Source organism: Sciurus carolinensis, chromosome 17, assembly GCF_902686445.1.
Source record: "Sciurus carolinensis chromosome 17, mSciCar1.2, whole genome shotgun sequence".
In the NCBI taxonomy this organism is placed as follows: domain Eukaryota; kingdom Metazoa; phylum Chordata; class Mammalia; order Rodentia; family Sciuridae; genus Sciurus; species Sciurus carolinensis.
The window spans coordinates 30,672,054-30,688,930 of NC_062229.1; the positions used below are offsets into that span (position 1 = coordinate 30,672,054).

The 16,877-nt window shown below is 37.5% G+C and overlaps 1 protein-coding gene across 1 annotated transcript in view; it reads left to right on the forward strand.

Annotated features, from left to right (window-relative positions):
• Window positions 1-16,877, forward strand: part of Scn10a (sodium voltage-gated channel alpha subunit 10) — a 92,080-nt gene that overhangs the window by 9,910 nt on the left and 65,293 nt on the right. The window lies entirely within an intron of this gene.

The window sequence follows — 16,877 nt, forward strand, 5'->3', positions numbered from 1 at the left end:
ATGAACTTTTGGGCACCAAAATATGACTACAAGAAAGTTTATGAGCATTGCCCATAAAAACTCAAAACTGAAAATGACCCAAATCTCCATAAATCTTCAAACACATCAAACATTTGTGATATCCTAAAATGGGATGATGTACAGCAGTTAAAATGAATAAACTGTAGCTCCACAGAAGAACAAGAATGAGTCTTAAGAACATAATATTGAATCAAAGAATCTGGACACAAAGGATTATATAAATATGATTCCATTTATACAATATTCAAAAACAAGCAGAACTATTTCATTTAGGGAGTGTCTTGATCTGTTTTCTGTTGCTATAACAAAATAACTGAGACTAGGTAATTAATGAAGAAGAGATGTATATTTGGCTTACAGTTCTGGAGTCTGGGAAGGCCAAGAACAGGGTGCGGGCACCTGCTCAGCATTTGGTGGGAGTCTTTTTGCTGCATCATAACATGGCATAGCACTTCACATGGTGAGACAGAGCAAGGATATTCAGCTCTGTGCTTCTTCTTCCTCCTTGTCCTCCTCCTCCTCTTTTCTTCTCTTTTCCCTCCCTCCTTTCCTTCTTCCTTCCTTCCTTCCTTCCTTTCTTCCTTCCTTTCTTTCTCTCTCTCTTTTTTCTTGTACTGAGTATTAAACCCAGGGGCACTTGAGCTACATCCCCAGTCTTTTTAATTTTTATTTATTATTATTATTTTATTTTTATTTTTTATAATACTTGGAATTAAACCAAAGGCCTCATGCATACTAGGCAGGTGCCTTATCACTGAGCTACATTCCAAGCTCTTCTTTTTTTAATGCAAGACAGGGTCTTGCTAAGTTGCTGAGGCCGTCCTCTGACTTGAGATCCTCCTATCTCAGTCTCCGGAGTCATTGGGATTATAGATATGCACCATCATGCCCAGCTCAAGCCACTAATACTGATATTATCATCGGGGCTCACCTTCATAACCTCCTCTAATCCTAATTACCTCCAAAAGACCCCACCGCTAACTACCATTAATATATGAATTGGAGGATTAAATCTCCAAAACAGGAGTTTGGGTGGAGGGGGGAGACACAGTCAAAGCATAGCATACTTTGAAGGTAAAAATAGAAAAAAATAAGGCAAGAAAAAGCACCAAAAATTAGGAGAATAAGAACCCCCAAGACAGAAGAGGGAGGTAGGGAAGAGGTTGCAGAGTGCTTGTAATTTCCATTTTGTGACATGGGTAGTTGTCACTCAAGTTGCTATGAACTGAAAATTCACATGTTGAAACCCTGGCCTCCCACATGACTGTGTTGGACATAGTCGTCACTTAAGGTGACGACTGAGGTTAAATGAAGTCACCAGGGTGAAACTCTTTCTCATAGAATTGGTGCTCCTGTAAGAGGAAGAAAACCCAATGTTCTCGTTCTGCCGTGTGAGTCCCTGGGAGAAAACAGCCATCTACAAGCCAGGAAGGGGACTTTTACTAACCCTGGACCCTCCTGGCACCCTGATCTCACACTTCCAGTCCCAGAACTCCGAGAGAATTTCTTTTGTTGAAGTTCCCTGGTCCACAGTATTTTGTTATGGCATCCAGAGCTAACTAATACACAAGCATTCATTTTAAAACCACATAAAAATTTAGGTTTCATGTCCACTCTTATTATGCCTGTTACATATTGTAATAAAATGCTTTAAAAACAAAATAATTTTTAAAAATAAATGACCATGGCATAAAATAGATAAAAATACAAATCAGAAGATAGTAACTGAGAAATTATATAAAATTATAAAATCATTTTATGTGACTAAAAACACATAGCATGGAAAACTCTTATCCTTCTTTTGAACTTTTAATCTAAAGCATTTTTTCTCAAAACAAGTTATTTGGGAGTTATCTGGGGATTATGGTTAAATATGGATGATAGCATGCATATATTTTAGCCCACTCTCAAAATGCCAATAAAAAGACAGCATAGGAGTAAGAGCAGTATAAATACACAAGAACAAAGAGAGGAGAACGGAAATCACAGAGGACAAAGGATGTCAAAACAATCTTGGGAGACTAAAAGTGGGTGGAAGAGAGGTAAATCATTTAGCTGATCAGGGTTTGGTAAGCCACAGCGCCTGCAGAGGGGGATAAAAATGAGGATCAGGCATTTTACCCCCTGCAAGCTCCGGAGGTACTGGAAACAGCGACAGGATACAAATAGCAAAAAATGGGAGCAGAAAGAGAAAAGAACGTGGGAGCAGAGAGTAGGTTCACTTAGTGCTGTTTCTATAATAGCAAGAAGTCAAAAAAATATTCTCAGGGTTGATAAATCAAGGAAGGGGAAAAAAACTGTCATATTCAACAGCACAAGGGTAAACACCAGAAAGTTCTTATTTAATGCAACCGAAGGAGAAAACAAAGAGGAAATAGAATTGTCGAAAACAAATCAGAGACACTGTTTAAGGAAATAGCATTTGAAGGGCAATGTGCTACATAGTTTTAATTATGATTATACATTTATGGTGATGTTCATACTTACAAAACTAAACACCGCAGCAAAACTACAAACTTCTAAAAATTAGAGGAATTGTACAGACACACACGAACAAACAAAGCAAATAAGACATAGCAGATAATCAAGTGTTTTTAAAGGCTATGCAATACATACATAATACAAGCAAATCTGTTCTGTCAGCAAGTATAAATGGATTTGACTTACCTAATCCAAAAATTCATATAATATTACAAAGCAATACCCAAAAAAGATGTTCTTCAGAGTGACATACGAGAAAACTAAAATCAAAGAATAGACAAAGATACACGCAAAGGCAAACAAAGAAAGCAAGTCACAATCTGTATCAGAGAAAGTGGAATCTAGGTCAAAAAGCATTAAACAGAACAAAAATGATATGTTGTAAAGCTAAAGAACCCATGACGGTAACTCATATTGTTTGAACAAGTGGTGGAGCAACACTATTTATAAATCAAAAAGTATAAAAGATAAAAGCATAAGGGTCAATAGACAAAAACATTGTAGGACTGGGAAAGTTTAGTTGACTTCTTTCAGTTTTAGTTTAATTTCTGGTATACCAGATAAAGTGAGTAAAAAAGAATAAAGAAAAAGACAACTTAAGCTATATAACCGTGACATATCGGATTAGTATATTGCAAACGATATTCCTGGCACATAGAGATTACATCTCCTTTTCAAAAGACCATACAAATTGACCACATAGTAAACCACAACAAAAGCCTCAATAAATTCCAGAAATTAACAATAGTAAAAAATTATCTGATTACAATACAATAAAATTAGAAATAATAGTAAGATCAGGAAAAAAAATGAGGAGTCTTTCTACCTGGTAATGGTTAAATCTTCTCTGAAGAAACTCTTTATAAAAGACAGTTATAAACTAAAACTATGGAATTTCTAGGAAAGAAAAGATGTTTTAAAAACCAGTTTAATTGGAACCTAAAAAAATGTAAAAATGTGCTCAGGAAATCATTTACAGCATTGAGCAGATCCTATTTATATCAGCAAAAGATGAAAAAGATTATATATGTACCTAACATAAAACTAGAAAAGATAATAAAATAAATGAGAAGAAAATAGAAAGAAGAAATAATTATAAAAGGAGAAATAAATTGGAAAGCAAAACAATAGGACTAATACATACAAAATCTCTTGTTTTAAAAAAAATGCCCAAGACCTTTATGCTGAAAAATGACAAAATATTATTGAGAGAAATTTTAAAGCACTTAAATAAACTTAGGATATTACAGGTTAATGGATTAGAAGCCTCGCTGTTATTAAAATGTTAATGCTATCCAAATTAATCTATAGATTTGGTGAAATGCCAGTTAAACTCTCAGTAGTAATAGTTTTGCAGAAATTGGATGAATAGCTTTTATTTGCATGGATGAAGCAAAATTCACTTAATGATTACCCTACTGATGACATTCATGTTGATGCTAATCAATGCAACCCTCACATTTTGCCATCACAGATTCTCTAGTGAATAGCCTTGGGTACATATCTTTGCACACATAATGTGGGTCAATTTAAGGAATTAATTTCTCTAAGTGGAATTACCTGGACGGAGGTATGTACAATTTTAATTTTTGAGATATTGTCCAATTTGTCTTCCACAGTTGTGTCAATTTCTATTCCCGGTGATTATTAAATCCATTCTTTATCAGATTTTGCATTAACTGAATTGTTGACACAATTTGCTTTATAAACACAGTTCGAGAAAACATAAAGTATAAAAAACTTTTCCTATTTGATTCTAGTCCTGGGAACTCATGTGACAGTATCTGGTGATGCTGAGCATCTTTGGCCTTGTGGATTTTACTTTTGAAATGCAAACTGATAACAACCATTAGTGGTTTGCTACATTGCTGGGAGCCCAGAATAAGAGACTAAATATCCTCAGGATAGACTGGGGCTCCAAGGCTCATGCTGTGTATTTTTAAGGGAAAAATAAATTGTAGCCAGTGAGGAATCAGAAGCAAATCCTATCCCTGTGTTCTTGATACAATCTTGTGGATGCAAGTGGTTCCCGGCATTTATCTTCCCTCCCTTTCATTAGCCCTCCCTGAAACACTAGCTTTGCACTATTACCTGCTGATAATCATAGCTCCCTGCCTCCTGCCTGTCTGCCTATCCATCTGCTTGAAGGAAGATAGAGATACACACTCCATTTTTAAATAACTTCTTGTGCTCACAAAGAAACAAGAGATCCAGTAAGGCCAGAATAGAGAAGAATATGCCAGATTGATATTCAGGAGGAGACAAAAGGTCCAGAGAAGCAGAAGGTGTTAGCTGCAACCAGAGTAGGACTTTCCCACTCTCCTCATGCCCCAGACTCACACAGAATCACTGAAGGGGCACTTTGATGGTTTTAGAACACCCATCACTAGCCATACTAGACTCTGGAAAGACATCTGACAAATTGCAGGAGGTTGGTTGCAGGGAAAACCATAATAAAAGAGAAGTGTTTTATCATCTGGAGGAAAAAAAATAACAGGAAATTAATCTGAACCTAATGGCAAATAGGGAATTGGGTCCTTGGCATTGCAGGCATAAAGTATGGTTTTGTCTTTTCAAATTTATGGGAAAGCTATCATATTATATGCATGTTTTATCTTATGCTTTTAAAAAAATCAATATTGTGTTTTGGTTATTTATCTAAATGGACCATTGTAGACCTAATTCATTAATTTTCACTGCTATATAATATTCCATAAAGGTATTCTGTATTTTCTTCTTAAAGTCATAAGGTTTTTTTCCACATTTAAATACTTCATCCTTCTAGAATTTACTTTTGCATGTGTATTGTGTGAGACAGGTTTCCAACAATTCTCCATGTAAATTATCCCAGCCTCATTTTTAATGGACCATCATTTCTCAAATGATTCCTACTGTTGACTCTGTCACATACCAGATTCCCACTCCCACTTGACTCTATTTCTCCCAGTAATCCACTACCAAAACTTCCATATTATTTTTTCAATAAAGCTTATCAACCTCACTTTTAAAACAATTGGCTATCTTTATAGGCACAAAATAAGGCTTTCCTGTACAAATTGTCAGATCTGATGTTAAAGGTTGAGAAGACACCAAAACTATAGAGTCACCTGTTCATCTTCATAGCCAAAACAGGTATATTCTTGATAAGACATGAAAGCACCTTCAAAATCAATGACAGATATTGTGGTTGGAAAGGAAGCAAGAAAAACAATTGGTAGAATGCAGTTAGCAGGACTACTGTATTCCTTATAATGTGACTGGCATTTAAAATCAATGACTGTTATGTATGTGAACAAAGACATTTTACTTTATCATTGAACAAAACTGACTTAATCAGTTGTCAGCATATGTTCCATCTATATGTGAGAGAAGTGCTTAATGACACTTTGTCCTATTTATTGTGAAGCTAATTTTAAAAGAAGAGATTTTTCTCTTTTTTTAAATTAAAGATTAGTTTTAAACTATCAAACACACTTAAAAAACAAAGCTGGCTTTGCTGGGTGTGGTAGCACATACCTATAATCCCAGTGACTCCGGAGATGGAGGCAGGAGAATCATAAGTTTGAGGCCAGCCTCCACAACTTAGCAAGACCCTAAACAACTTAGTGAGACTCTGTCTCAAAATAAAAAATAAAAAAGACCAGGAATGTGACTCAGTGGTTAAGCAACTCTGGACTCAATTCCACTACAAAAAAAGGTAAGTTGGCTTGTACACAAGTATTTACACAAGTATTTATTTACAAGTATTTACACAAGTATTATACACAAGTATTTGTATTAATAGCCAAAAGGTGGAAATAGTTCAAATGTCCATCAACAGATGAATGGATAAACAAAATGTAGCTTATACGTAAAGAATGAACTATTATTCAGCCTTAGAACTGAATGCTGATATGTCCCAACATGGATGAACCTTGAAAAAAACATTATGCCAAGAAAACTAAACCAAACTAAGAGAATAAATGTACAATTCCATTTATATAAAGGACCTAGAGTAGGCAAAATTATGAGGTTAGAGAGTAGAGGTTCCCAAGGAGTGGGGAACGAGGAATTGTTGTTTCATGGGTACAGTTCTGTTTGAGAGGATGAGACAGCGAAGGTTGTACAACATTTGTAAATGCATTTAATACCACTGAATTGGAAAAATGGTTTAAGGGGCAAATTTTATGTTGTGTATATTTTACCAAGATGTTTAAAAAAAAAAAAAACAGGTGTGATTTGACATTGAAGAAGTTCCAATGACAAGGTCAGCAAGGGAAAGACTTGCCATCCAAATGCACTGTTTCCAGCTGCCAGCACACAACTCCTTCCTGGAAAACAGCTGTGGGTCCTAGCCTGCCTCCAGACCCTGTTGAGGAACAGAGTGGAAACTGAATGCAAACTGATGGTGACCACTTAGTGCATGTCACCTGAGCCTAGTGGGCAGAGACAAAAAGTGAGGATGAGATGCTGGTCTCCTTCCCTGATTGACTCTGTCTAGCAAACAAAATACATCTACCCCAGTGTTTGAAAATTGCAGGATGAAATTTTTTAAATGATCGTTTTTAAGAATACATGCGGTACAGTTCGGTGATCCATTCAGGATTTTGAATAGAATGGATCTTTGACTGCAGAGCCTAAATGTCAGGATTTCTTAAAACAGAAAAGCAGTACAAATGGCTTAAATAGCTGGGTTTGACTTTTTCCCAATATCCAATGATTTTTTTCACTTACTAGAAAAAAAAAAAAAAAGAAAACCTCAGGGAAACACACATTGGGCATCTTAAAAATCACATCCAAATGCTGCAACTGGACATCAAGAAAGAGCATCCAGAGCCAAATGTCACCAAAGAGGTACACGTCCCCATCAGCCACTGTCTCCTGAGGTGGTCATCCCGGCAGCTCTCAGCTGCTGAGCTGGGGACCTCGTCCTCTGGAGTAACACTGAAAATAGTCTTTCAACAGAACTCTCTCCCTGATTTCTGGGTCTGTGTTTGATCTGAAAAGCCGGAAATACCCGTCAACGCTTCCCAACAGCCTATAATTCTGAGTTAAGATTTTCTAATTTAGAAAACATAAAGGGGGGCACCAAAAAGATAGGGTTAAGGCTGACAGCTGAAGCAGCTATGCAGTCAGATAGAGGTTTCTTCATGAACAGTTTCAAATGTTCTCCTCTTGAAGACACAAAAAACATTACTGTTATTTGCTTTTTAATTTGATTTTTTTCCCTTTTCTTTAAGATAAGCATGTTCTTGGTTTTAAAGGTCACATAGTTCTATAAGAATCCTAACAAAAAACAGCCAGCAATTTCATGTTCTTCAACTCCTCACCCTTAATCCCCCCTTTCCAGAAGAAATCTCCTTCCGCTTTTTCACTTCCTTCTTCTGATGTCTCCCGATTTCCAATAATATGCTCACTGTACTATTTTTTTTTTTCATTCAGGTGACTTCCTCTGAGCTTCCCACGGTGGAAAAAGTACGAATTGGGACCATATACCCACGCTCATTTCCTTTCACTCCCATCTTCCCATTGTATCATAGTTTTAAAATTTTTATTTGTTCTAATTAGTTGTACGTGACAGTAGAATGCATTTATGCATTTAGATAGATCTTATATAAATGGAGTGTAATCTCCCATTCTTCTGATTTTGCATATTGCAGGATCACATGGGTCACACAGTCATACATGCACATGAGGTAGTAATGTCTGTTTTACTCCACTATCATTCCTCCCCCATACCCCTTCCCCTCCCTTCACTCCCCTCTACCTAATATAAAGTAACTCTATTCTTCCCTATCTTACCCCACTCCACCATAGTGAATAAGCTTCCACATATCAGAGAAAACATTCAGCCTTTGGGTTTTGGGGGTTTGGCTTATTTCACTTAGCATGTATATCATAATTTTTGATTAAGTCCTCACATAATATATACATGGGCCAGCCACATGTAGGATGACCCGGTAAGCTTGCTATGTAAGACAGTGGCATTGGATAATGATTCCTTTTTGTGCAATGTTTTTGCTCTCTCTAGAGTTCATAAGGATTTCATTTCCTCCTTTGCACGGTTTTCTATATCCTTATCCCTCATTTGTTTCAAAACTCTTTTCTGGAGCTTTAATCCTTTCTTCAGTCCATTTGAACACATCAAGTTATCCATCAGTTTCAGTTGTTCTTGGGGAAATCACTTCTGGGGTCCTTCAACTCCTGCCATGACCTGGCCTGCGTGTTCTGTAACTCTGATGCCCAATTCTTCCCTGGAGAGGTTTCCCATCCTCTTGGATTCCCTCTGCCTTGCTCCTGGATCCCACACCCCCACCCTCCTCTCTACTTCCTTGGTGTGGGTGTTGGTGGGACACATTTTCTAGCAATTTTCATACATAGGTAACTGGGAAGTCAATTTTCTGAGACTTTGCCTATCAGCAATTATGTTTCTTCTACCCTCCTCTTTGACAGTTTGGTTGGGGAAGATATTCTATAGTAGAAGTTATTTTCCTCAAGATTTTGAAATCATTGTTCATTGTCTTCTAATGTCCACGGCTTTTTGGAGAAATCCAATGATATTTTCATTCTTACTCCTTTTCGTGGTCTTTTTTGTTTCCTCTCTCAAGAAAATTTTTGAGCTCTTCTGTTTGTGCACAATGCTCTGAAAATTGTGATGGATGTGGCCTTTTTCCACTGATTTTCAGTTTGGAAATTTTTTTTGAATTATTTATTTATTTATTTTGGTACCAGGGATTGAACTCAGGGGCAGTCGATCACTGAGTCACATTGTATTTAAAGATAGGGTCTCACTGAGTTGCTTAGCCTCTCACCATTGCTGAGGCTGACTATGAACTAGCAATCCTCCTGCCTCAGCCTCCCGAGCCACTGGAATTCCAGGTATGCACCACTGCACCCGGCTTGGATTATTTTTTGATACCGCTCTCCAGTCTGTTCTTTCTCTATTTCTTTCTCGACTTCCTATTAGTGAGATATTGCACCTATCAGTCTTATGTGCTACTTTTCATATTTTTATCACCTCATTCATTTCTGCTTTTTGTTCCACTTTCTATGAGATTTCTCAGACTTTATTTCCACTCCTCCTATTCATGTTTTACTTTTGCTATTATATATTTGTTTTCAAAAATTTTATTTTATTCTCAAGAGTTTTTTTTTTTTATAATCGCCTTCTATCCTTATTTTAGTAAGTGTTCATTTCACCTCTTAACTCTCTAAAAGCATCCGTTCTCTCTAATTTTTCTTCTACTATCTTCCTCCCTCCCCCAATTTGGTTGCTGTGGGTTTGGGCATTAGAAGTGTCCTTCAAATTCAAATGCCCCTTGAAGAGGCATTGTTGGGGTAGGTCTTCGCTGGTCCCCATTTGCCGAGCACATCAGACTGCCCTCCTGCAACCCTTTCTAGAGAGCAGCAGGCATGTCAACTATTCAAACACAGTCCTTCTCAGACTCTGGTATTTTTAGCCATCAGCAATTTATGGAGATATCTTGCATTTTTTTCCCCTGAGAAAACATATAAAAGTCAAAAGACCAAGTGGAGGCTGAGTGAAACTGGAATTCAAGAGTTCTTTGGAGCTACAAAAGACCACCCTGATCAGTGCTGGCCTTATCAAAGTCACAGAGAAGGTGTCACACGTAGACGTGATGTACAAAAGCATTCTAAGGGTCATCTGGAGGACTCTGGGGGACTTCTTTTTATTTGATATTTTAAGTAAGGTGAACTAGCCAAGTGAACATATATGGGTTTGCTTATAGGCTTTTATTTCATTTTTGGTAAAATATTAGAATTATAACCATAAGATGAATTTGAATTTTTGTACTGAATATAAAAGTTTTCAAGAAAATTCCCTATGCCCCTTGGCTGGCTATTCTTAGTCAGAGTACAGCTTTTTTTTTTTTTTTTCTTTTTTACTTTTCTGACTTTTTAGTTTGTTCTTTTAGTTATACATGACAATAAAATGCATTTTGAAATATTATACATACGTGGAGTATGACTTCCTATTCTCATGGTTATACGTGGTGTGGCGTTACACTGGTTGTGTATTCATATATGAAGACAGGGACGTTGTGACCAGTTCATTCTACTGGTTTTCCCATTCCTGTCCCCCCCTCTTCCCTTCATTCCCCTTTGTCTAATCCAGTGAAATTCTGTCCCCCACACCCACCACCACTATTGTGTGTTAGCATCCACAGATCAGAGAGAACATTTAGCCTTTGGTTTTTTGAGATTAGCTTATCTCACTTAGCATGATATTCTCCAGTTTCATTCATTTGCCTGCAAATGCCATAATTTTATTATTCTTTATGGCTGAGTAATATTCCATTGTATAAATATACCACAGTTTCTTTATCCATTCATCAATTGAAGGGCATCTAGGTTGGTTCCACAATATGGCTATTGTAAATTGAGCAGCTATGAACATTGATGTGGCTGCATCTTTGTAGTATTCTGTTTTTAAGTCCTTTGGGTATAGGGCAAGGAGTGGGATAAGTGGATCAAATGGTGATTCCATTCCAAGTTTTCTGAGGAATCTCCACACTGCTTTCCAGATTGGCTGCACGAATTTACAACCCCACCAGCAATGTATGAATGTACATTTTCCCCCACATCCTCTCCAACACCTATTGTTGCTTGTATTCTTGATAATCGCCATTCTAATTGGGGTGAGATGGAATCTTAGGGTGGTTTTGATTTGCATTTATCTTATTACTAGAGAAGTTTAATGGTTTTTCATGTCTGTTGATTGCTTGTAGATCTTCTTCTGTGAAGTGTCTGTTCATTTCCTTAACCCATTTGTTGATTGGGTTATTTGTATTCTTGGTGCAGAGTTTTTTGAGTTCTTTATAGATTCTGGAGATTAGTGCTCTATCTGAAGTGTGGGTGGCAAAGATTTTCTCCCACTCTGTAGGCTCTCTCTTTGCATTGCTGATAGTTTCCTTTGCTGAGAGAAACCTTTTTAGTTTGAATCTATCCCAGTTATTGATTCTTGCTTTTATTTCTTGTGCTATGGGAGTCCTGTTAAGGAAGTCTGATCCTGGGCCAACAAGGTGAAGATTTGGACCTACTTTTTCTTCTATAAGATGAAGGGTCTCTGTTCTGATTCCGAGGTCCTTGATCCATTTTGAGTTGATTTTTGTGCAGGGTGAGAGATAGGGGTTTAGTTTCATTCTGCTGCATATGGATTTCCAGTTTTCCCAGCACCATTTGTTGAAGAGGCTATCTTTTCTCCATTGCATATTTTTGGCCCATTTGTCTAGTATTAGAAAATTGTATTTATTTGGGTTTGTGTCCATGTCCTCTGTTCTGTACCATTGATCTACCTGTCTATTTTGGTACCAATACCATGCCATTTTTGTTACTATTGCTTTATAGTATAGTTGAAGTTCTGGGATTGCGATACCCCCTGTTTCACTCTTCCTGCTAAGGATTACTTTAGCTATTTTGGGTCTCTTATTCTTCCAGATGAATTTTATGATTGCTTGTTCTATTTCTGTAAGGTACGTCAGTGGGATTTTAATTGGAATTACATTGAATCTGTATAGCACTTTTGGTAGTGTGGCCATTTTGACAATATTAATTCTTCCTATCCAAGAACATGGGAGATCTTTCAATCTTCTAAAGTTTTCTTTAATTTCTTTCTTTCGTTTTCTGTAGTTCTCATTGTAGAGGTCTTTCACCTCTTTTGTGAGATTGATTCCCAAGTATTTTATTTTTTTCGAGGCTATTGCGAATGGGGTAGTTTTCCTAACTTCTCTTTCTGAAGATTCATCACTTATGTATAAAAATGCATTGGATTTATGAGCATTGATCTTATATCTTGCTACTTTACTGAATTCACTTATGAGTTCTAAAAGTTTTCTGGTGGAATTTCCTGGTTCCTCTAAATATATAATCATGTCATCAGCAAATAGGGATAGTTTGAGTTCTTCTTTTCCTATTTGTATCCCTTTAATTTCTTTGGTTTGTCTAATTGCTCTGGCTAGAGTTTCAAGGATGATATTGAATAGAAGTGGTGAAAGAGGGCATCCCTGCCTTGTTCCAGTTTGTAGGGGGAATGCTTTCAGTTTTTCACCATTTAGAATGATATTAGCCATGGGCTTAGTGTAGATGGCCTTTACAATGTTAAGGAATGTTCCCACTATCCTTATTTTTTCTAATGTTTTGAGCATGAAGGGGTGCTGTATTTTATCAAATGCTTTTTCTGCATCTATTGAAATAATCATGTGATTCTTGACTTTAAGTCTGTTGATATGATGAATTACATTTATTAATTTCCAAATGTTGAACCAACCTTGCATCCCTGGGATGAAACCCACTTGATCGTGGTGCACTATCTTTTTAATATATTTTTGAATGTGATTTGCTAAAATTTTGTTGAAAATTTTTGCATCAATTTTCTTTAAGGATATTGGTCTGAAATTTTCTTTCCTTGATATGTCTCTGTCTGGTTTAGGTATCAGGGTGATATTGGCTTCATAGAATGAGTTTGGGAGGGTTCCCTCCTCTTCTATTTCATGGAATACTTTGAGGAGTATTGGAATGAGCTCTTCTTTAAAGGTTTTGTAGAACTTGGCTGAGAACCCATCTGGTCCCGGACTTTTCTTTGTTGGTAGGCTTTTGATGACTTCTTCTATTTCATTATTTGAAATTGATCTATTTAAGTTGTGTATGTCCTCCTGGTTCAGTTTAGGTAATTCATTTGTCTCTAGAAACCTGTTGATGTCTTCAAGATTTTCTGATTTGTTGGAGTATAGATTTTCAAAATAGCTTCTAATTTTATTTTGTATTTCACTCGTGTCTGTCATGATATTTCCTTGTTCATTCTGAATTTTAATAATTTGAGTTTTCTCTCTTTGTTAGTGTGGCTAAGGGTTTATCAATTTTGTTTATTTTTTTCAAAGAACAAACTATTTATTTTGTTAATTTTTTTCTATTGTTTCTTTTGTTTCAATTTCATTGATTTCAGCTCTGATTTTAACTATTTCCTGTCTTCTACTACTTTTGGTGTTTATCTGTTCTTCTTTTTCTACGGCTTTAAGCTGTAGTGTTAAGTTGTTTATTTGTTGATTTTTTCTTCTTTTATTGAATACGCTCCACGAAATAAATCTTCCTCTAAGTACTGCTTTCATAGTGTCCCAGAGATTTTGATATGATGTGTCTTTCTTCTCGTTTACTTCTAAGAATTTTTTTATTTCCCTCTTGATGTCTTCTGTTATCCATTCATCATATAATAGCGTATTATTTAATCTCCAGGTATTGGAGTAGTTTCTGTTTTTTATTCTGTCATTTATTTCTAATTTCAATCCATTATGATCTGATAGAATAAGAGGTAGTATCTCTACTTGTATTTGCTAACAGTAGCTTTATGGCATAAAATATGGTCTATTTTAGAGAAGGATCCATGTGCTGCTGAGAAGAAGGTATATTCGCTCTTTATTGGATGGTATATTCCATATATGTCCGTTAAGTCTAAATTATTGATTGTGTTATTGAGATCTATGGTTTCTTTATTCAGTTTTTGTTTGGAAGATCTGTCCAGTGGTGAGAGAGGTGTGTTAAAATCGCCTAGTATTATTGTGTTGTGGTCTATTTGATTTCTGGAATTGAGAAGGATTTGTTTGACGTACATGGATGAGACAATGTTTTGGGCATAGATGTATATGATTGTTATGTCTTGCTGATTTATGCTTCCCTTAAGCAATATGAAACATCCTTCTTTATCCCTTCTGACTAACTTTGGCTTGAAGTCCACATTATCTGAAATGAGGATGGATACTCCAGCTTTTTTGCTGTGTCCATGTGCATGGTACGTTTTTTCCCATCCTTTCACCTTTAGTCTGTGGGTATCTCTTTCTATGAGATGAGTCTCTTACAGGCAGCATATTGTTGGGTCTTTCTTTTTAATCCAATCTGCCAGTCTATATCTTTTGATTGATGAGTTCAGGCCATCAACATACAGGGTTATTATTGAGATATGACTTGTATTTCCAGTCATTTGGCTCATTTTTGTTTTTTTGACACGACTTGGTTTTTCCTTTATTTGGCCATTCCTTTAGGCTAGTTCCTCCCTTTGCTGATTTACATCATTGTTTTTCATCTCTTCCTCATGGAATATTTGACTGAGAATGTTCTGTAATGCTGGCTTTCTTTTTGTAAATTCTTTTAGTTTTTGTTTATCATGGAAGGATTTTATTTCATCATCAAATATAAAGGTAAGTTTTGCTGGGTATAAGATTCTTGGTTGGCATACATTTTCTTTTAGGGCTTGATATATGTTGTTCCAGGCCCTTCTAGCTTTTAGGGTCTGGATTGAAAAATCTGCTGATATCCTTATTGGTTTCCCCGAGTGTAATTTGGTTCTTTTCTCTTACAACCTTTAAAATTCTGTCTTTATTTTGTATGTTAGGTATTTTCATAATAATGTGCGTTAGTGTGGGTCTGTTGTAATTTTGTGTATTTGGAGTTCTATAAGTCTCTTGTACTTGATTTTCCATTTCATTCTTCAGATTTGGGAAATTTTCTGATATTATTTCATTGAATAGATTATTCATTCCTTTGGTTTGTTTCTCTGTGCCCTCCTCTATCCCAATAATTCTCAACTTTGGCCTTTTCATGATATCCCATAATTCTTGTAGATTCTGTTCATGATTTCTTACCATCTTCTCTGTTCGGTCAACTTTGTTTTCAAGATTAAACATTTGTCTTCAATGCCTGAGGTTCTGTCTTCCAGATGTTCTATCCTATTGGTTATGCTTTCTATGGAGTTTTTAATTTGGTTTATTGTTTTCTTCATTTCAAGGATTTCTGGGTTTTTTTTTTCAGTATCTCTAACTCTTTATTGAAATGATCTTTTGCTTCCCATATTTGCTCTTTTAACTGTTGATTGGTGTGATTATTTAATGCTTGCATTTGCTCTTTCATCTCCTCCTTCAATGCCTGCATTTGATCTTTCGTCTCCTCGTTTGCTTCTCTGATTGTTTTAATTATGTATATTCTGAACTCCCTTTTTGACATTTCTTCTGCCATGCTGTCATTGGGTTTTATTGATATAGTATCTAGGTTTGTTTGGGACATTTTCTTCCCTTGTTTTCTCATATTGGTCAGATATCAGTGGGACTCTGAGATATTGCAGGTTTCCTCTGTTGGCTTATAGTGTCCCTGTAGATTTCCAGCGTATCACCTCCTAACCTTCGGTAACCTGAAGTCTCGGAGAACCTGATAATGCAGTGCTTCAGAAGAAAGCTGCCCCTGGCCCGCTGCTGGGTGCAGGATTGGGGATGGGTGTGTGAGGAGAGCCTCTCACTAGGCGGGCCTGCTCCGAGAAGCCTGCTGTGGACGGGGCCTCCCACCAGATGGAGCTGGGCTGCCCAGGAAAGCCTCAGGCTCCCCTGCCCTGGTCCGAGAAGCTAACTGTGGACAGGACCGGGGCCGCCACTGGGGACTGGGTGTGCACCGAAAGCCTCTCACTGGGCGGGTGTGCTCCAAGAAGCTGGCTGTGGAACGGGCCTGCCGCCGGATGGAGCCGGGTTGCTCGGGAAAGCCTCTGGCCCTCCTGCCCTGGTCCGAGAAGCTGTCTGAGGACTGGACCGCTTGGGGCTGGTTGTACGCAGAAAGCTTCTCACTAGGTGGACCTGCTCCCAGAAGCTGGCTATGGGCTGGGCCTGCCTCCAGATGGAGCCAGGCTGCAGGGGAATGCCTCTCACCGCCCTGCCCTGGTCCGAGAAGCTGCCTGCGTTCCGCTGGGTGCCCTGGCCGAGCTTCACCCTGTGGGAGCAACTCACCCAGCATCTCTGAGTTCGTCCGAGTCTCTCAATACCTCCCCTTCTTGAATCCTGAGTTTTGGAGCGCCAGGAGATGCAGTCACTCTCTAGTCTGCCATCTTGAACTCCGCCCCCCCATTGCTTCTTGTGGAGACTTTCAAACAGTCTTCTCCACTCCATCTGCCTCCTCTCCCAAAGCCCCCTCTCAGAGTCGTTGAGCATCCCTAAGTCCTAGGCTGTCGGCGGTTCTGCAGCAAGCTTCACTAGTTGTCTGCTCTGCCAGTTTAACTCATCAGTCTACACTCTGGTTTCCAGAATGCTGCTGTTGTAGTCTCCATTGTGTCTGTCCTAGTAGGTTTATACCTTTTTAAACAACTCTTTAGCTGTCATTTTAGAAGTGTTTCAGGAAGGATGAAGGTAAATACATGTGTTCTATCTACCATAGCTAATCAAAACTTTTCCTATTTTTAATATCAGAATACATGCTTATAATTTAAAGGTTTTTTTTCAGTCTATCCAGAATTATGTGCAATTTCTGTGTGCAATGAAATTCTTTGAGTCAGTGGTTCTCAAAGGGTGGTTCTCTGAGCCAGCTCATTAGCCACAGCTGGGAACGTGTTAGAAATTCACATTCTTGGG